The sequence below is a fragment of the Teleopsis dalmanni genome, chromosome 1 (genome assembly GCF_002237135.1).
Source record: "Teleopsis dalmanni isolate 2A chromosome 1, ASM223713v2, whole genome shotgun sequence".
Lineage (NCBI taxonomy): Eukaryota > Metazoa > Arthropoda > Insecta > Diptera > Diopsidae > Teleopsis > Teleopsis dalmanni.
This window is the reverse complement of record NC_051846.1, coordinates 134976232-134982232: the sequence shown is the minus strand read 5'-3', so window position 1 is coordinate 134982232 and position 6001 is coordinate 134976232.

Below are 6001 nucleotides of genomic sequence, written 5' to 3'. Positions count from 1 at the left end.
GTTGCCTTCCAAATTAACAAATCTGGTGGAAATAGAGTCCTTAAGTGTTTCAGCCATTTTTTTCCCTTCTATTGATGTTATTTCCTTAGAAAGTTTGGTTAAAACCGCATTTAATCCTCGTACAATATTAATTAGTTTAGATAGAGTGACATTATTTTCTGAGCTCATTTCCGCCGTAATTTGTTCGAATGGTTTTAAAATATTTAAAATTTCTTATATTTTTTTTAGCAATCATTTTCCGTTAGGCCCTCCAATGGAATGCGTAAAATACCAATAGTAGCTGATATAGCTTCAGTTATTTTTATAATCCTATCGAACATATAATAGGTTGAATTCCACCTAGTTGGGCAATCATTTTTTAATTTTAAAACTGTTGAGTTTAAGGACAACTTCTGTTGCGCTTGAAGTTTAGTATTTGCTAACGTACTTCGGTTAAAGTACTCAGCAATATTTTTTGATTTTAGTCTAATATGCTCAATATTTTTTAAGCCTTTTAGAATTATTAAATTTAATGTGTGAGCGAAGCATGGAACATGACACCATCCACACAAAGTAACAGCACGTATAATATTTGCTGCATTGTCTGTTGTTACAGCAAATATTTTATTAGTCAAACGCCATTCATCTATTATTCGCTGTAAGAATTGCGTTTTATAAAATAACATTAAAACCAAAATTATTTGCCTTAATTATATACCTTAATTTCTGCTGCCAAATTTTCTGAGGTATGCTAGAACCTACATTCCACGCAGCTAAGCAAACAGGAGTTAAATTTCCAATTTTGTGATATAAAATGTGCTGTCACAGCCAAATAGCTTTCATTAGCATTAGAAGTCCACATATCTGTTGTTAATGAAATAGTTTTAGCTTCTTGTAAGATATCTAGTATTGATTCTTTCGCTTTATTATATTTTTCTGTAAGAAAAGTTGTACTAAATGTTGTTCGTGATGGAAACACATAAGATGGTTCGAGACCCAACACGAGTTTACGAAAACCAGTGTCATTAATAATTGAAAATGGCTGTATATCTTCAACTATTACATCCAAAATTAAGTTGTTAATCTTTATTTGACGTGGGAGTGATAACGGTCGCATTACAAAACTTTCAAGAGAAGTTTGCGTTATTCTTGGTGCAGCCACCAAACCAGAGGTTGATGGAACTACCGTTGGTGAGTTAGTGCTGCTACTCCCTATATAGTAAATGAACTTGCTTTATCATAGTGAAACTATATATAAAATTTGCTTTACCTTCGCCAAGTACTTCATGGAAAGCAACTTCACGATTGCTTTTAACGGCGCTTAGGACCATGGGATGCTTAATGTTTAAATGCTTTCTCAAATTTGAAGTAGAACCACCTTTTATTGAATAGTTTGTTCCACATAATCTGCATTTAGCTTTTTCACTTCCTACTGGTTCAAAATGAACCCAAATTTCACTTTTTTTATTATTAATATTTTCACACATTTTTAATAAATTTGAAAACGAACAAAATTTTTGAATAAAGTAGTTGTTATTAAAGCGCGAAAACAGCTGTTGAAAGTAATCATTACCAAGTACTCAAAAGAGTAGGTAAAACGAATACTACTCATTGGTAAAATGAGTAAAAGTAACGAATACAATAAAAAGTCTGTATTCGTTACTCCGGTATTTCTTGAGTAACGAATACAAAGTAACGGATAATTACTTTTTTGGCACTACTAGTCCAACGAATGCTTTGGTTGTTTTTGCCGATACAAATTATCTGGCAAAGTGCAGATATTACTGTTTACGTTTTTCTTTAGACGAGGCATATTATACTTCAAAGGTGCACACCGTCTATGTATGATTATGAACTTATGGAAATTAATTGTAATTATAAAATTATGACTTAACTTCTATATGTATGAACATAAAAATGTATCAATAGTTGGGATAATTTAATACTTTGCGATTTACCATCACTCTCACTTTTGCGTATTTTTGGCAGAGCGTATGGGTCAAAGTCACTTAAGGGTTCAAATAGAGCATTTTGTTCAAAATTATTATAAAGTATATCAGCCAGTTTCGCACGGCATCCTGAATTTCAAAGAAAATGTAATGGCTTTGAAATTATATATACACATATACCTTACGAAGTTTTGACTTGCGATGTAGAAACGCAACATAAATACAATATATATGTAGTTTTATTTATTTATTTACAATTATGTTTATATTATTAAGTTTTTATAACAATATTATATGTGCATCAAGTTTTTGTAATAAGTAATTATGTTCATAAATATTCACATTGTTAATGATATCCGAGCCGCAGCCCACTACTTCTTACTTATACTCTTTTCTGTCAACGATTGATTCAACTAATGTATACGACACTAAGGAACACATATTGCCCTGTTTATTTAAAATTAAGTAGTGCAAAGGGGGTTTTTCTGTTTAATGAAATATTCTATTAATAAAATCCTACATATATATGTGGTTTCACCCACCGATTGTCCAAATAAAAGAAGACTTGTAAGACGTAATTCCACTAATTGTGCACTTTTTATTAATTTTAAATTATAAATTAAATGAACTAAAATTTCAGAAACAAATTACAAAACTTTTACACACAACCAGCAGCAAAATACTGTTCATACATTTTATTACGCATTGCACACACGTGTTTTCTACTCTACTCTTCTGTTCGTTCTGTCCTTCGTTCGTTGTGTCATTTTCTGTCAGTGTTACCCTTTGCCGTCTTTATGTCAGTGTTGCCCTGACAAAGGGTTGTCTGTCGTTATTGTGTCTGGGCACCATTCCTACATATATATTTCAAATTTAAATTTTTGAATACGTTTTTCCTTGGTCCTATGAAAATATGATGTGGAAGGAACCACATTCATTGATTTAGCCTCATTCAGTTTTTCAAATGAACCATTGTTTTTAAAAGCCTCTTTATTTTTATAAAAATGTGGGTTTTTGTTTTTTGCGTGTAACAATTGGGCCTACTTCCGTAATTGGTTCTTGATTTCAAGACCTTTTCATTCCTATTTACAGAACTTGTTGCAGAGAAATAGCGCGTATGTTTGATTCTAGTTTCTAAACCAATGCCAGGGCTGATGAGAGATGAGAGCTTTATTCATTAAAAGCATTAACTTTTTTTCCATCTCTTAAAAAAATATTAAAACGGACAGATTTCCCTGCCTTAAACTTGACATTTCTTACTCAATTATGTAAATAGTGCGTTTGTATGAGTAGGTAAAATTCAAACGCCTAAAAATTTAGAACTGTGTTGAAGGATGCTAATACTGCATCTGCAGAACCTCTTATTTTATTTCTTATAATTGCTAAGGTTTGATAATGCCTTGATCTACCCCTATAGCCTATATGTAGTTTATGCAGCTTGATGCCACGAATCATAATTACATTGTTGCATCGAGGGATTCCTCGCATTTTATATTCGGATGTATCTCCGCTATAAAGTATAAACTTCTACAGGACACTCTGTTTTACACTCTGATAATTGATTTGTAAGCTCATTTATTTTTGAATGGAAATTTTTTTTTGTGCCACTAGTGCAGTTTAAATTATTTTACCTATCTGATCAGCATACATTTTTGATTTAAAAGTCCTTAATTGCTTGCAATACATAAATGCTCAAATGACTACATGTTAATTGCAATAAAACCGTGTCACAGATAATTAATTTAAACGGTCCTCCTATTTATGACATTTTTGACATTTTTCATTCCTAAATCAATAAGTTTTGTCTGGCATACATTTATAAAACAAGCCAGTTTCATTTGCATTAAAAATGTCTTCAGCATCGTGGTCTTTAATCAATTCACTCAACGTTCCTTTTCACTCAACACAAACGTCATGTTGTGTCGCTTTTTAAATCTATCAATTCAATCATTGCTGGCTTTAAAATTGTTTATGTTCATAGCTTTCGCAAAAAACAGAGCTGTTTCAGTTAATAACTGGTCGCCAATGGGAACATTGTATCAACCACAAGAGTAGAGAATTTTATATGTCTGGATATTCACTTAGTTTCTGATAGCCCTTTTCTATAACTACCCAAAGTTGTTAGATCTCTCCCGCATGATCGCTGTAGAAGTCACATGTAAAGTTCCCCCTAAAATTCTTAGTTTGATTTACCCACTAGGGTCAGTATGGGACTTCTCCGTTATTAAGTTTTTGCAGTCCCTGCAAAAGACCAATTTTGCTGTTCCTCCTTTTTTTTTCACTTTCTTATTACTTAATAATAATATAGAAATAACTGTAATAGTAAATTTTCATCTTATTTTACAATTAAGTAACTAAATATAATATTGTATATTAATACTACTAGTATTAATTAAGTTCGAACTTCAATATAATAATGATAACGATGAAATGAATTAACAATTATTTTCATAATAATAATATTAACTAAGTAAATATTAGTTTTAGTGTCATCGCAATCGCTGTTTGCAGTACTTTGGTTAGTTCTGGGATTATAATTTTAGTACTTATTTTTCCATCTTACTTGAGATTTATATATTTTCTTAAATTTGTTTTCATTAGAAATTATATGATTGCCCTCTAGTTTATAATTTACTATTTTTGTATAATTCGGTTGCGATTTACCAATTTTATTATTCTTTACATATTTCTTTTCAAAATATGTGTTCATATATGTCCTATTTGCAATATCTTTTAATTTTAGTTTAATGAACTTATTCGAGATGTTTATGATTTGCTCCTCGCTAAGAATGTTATTTAAGAAGTCTATTGGCTGTATTTTAGTACTGGAATGGATGAAATGGTTATAGGCTACAACTGCTTGTTGAGCGTAGAATGAAGTCTTTCTATATCTGCATTGCTTCTTTTTAAGTAAGGTGTTGTAACATCCAGTTTAATATTTTGATCTTTCAAGAATTTTTTAATCATTACAGTGTCCAAATCATTGTTCGCTATTATGATATTTGATTTCCTTAAATATTTGAGTCTTACTTTTTATGCTTGAATAATCGATAACCAAGTTCTATCTTTAAGTAACTGTACTGTTGCATACTTGGTTAATCTGTCAATACTGGTTAGATACATAATATTTCGATGTCAATATTATGTATCTAACGATGTACCAGATGTCAAAGTGTACAATATCGTCATGTTTTATTGGGGTTTCTGTTAAATTAGAGGGATATTTGATGGGGGTTCTCTATCATATTTTGCTCTATTGCAAATGTCGCAGTTGTTTATGTGTTTCTGTATTTGAGTTTGTAAATGCGAATTATAAAAATGTTATTTTAATTCTAAATATACTTCATTAATTCCGCGGTGATTGATCCTTCTGTGTTCAACTTCTATTAGTCGTAATACATCTTCTTTATCAGTGACATCGTCTAACATTCAATAGGTCTTTAGTAGTTTTAATTGTCTACTATTTCCAAGGTATTTAATATATAGATTTTGTAGGGTTAAATATATTTTTCTCTCAGGGCAGAATATAGCTTCGTTTGGAAATTTTTCCCTAATGAAATTTAACATAAATTGTTCGTCTTTATCTTTTATGGTCAAATGGTGTCTTATTTTCTTTTTTTATTAATATCGTTGTTTTGACTGTATTTACACTACTTACGTTTATTGCTATTTGATTTAAATAAATTGTGTTGTGTCTACCTGTTGTTAAGGATTAGTGTCCTCAGAAGCCGCTTATGGCACGGTGGCTAGCCCGGTATGCTCGCCGGTATTGGGGCGGGATTTTTGACATCTGAGGCTACACTGCAGACAACAACAAAAAAAATAATTTCGTGCCATACTTCCTAAGAAAACAATCTACTTCTAATTTCAACTAAAATTCATCATCTATTTATTTACTTCAATTACACCTATAATATACCCTATAAACTAAACATCACTTCCAAATTATTTGTCTCCGTTTATTAATTTCTTTACTGCTTAACAACTAATTGCTTCAGTTTCTATTTCTATCCTTATAATTATTTCACTCATTTCACTTTTAAAATCTAATATAAAAAAATATAAAAAAAAAC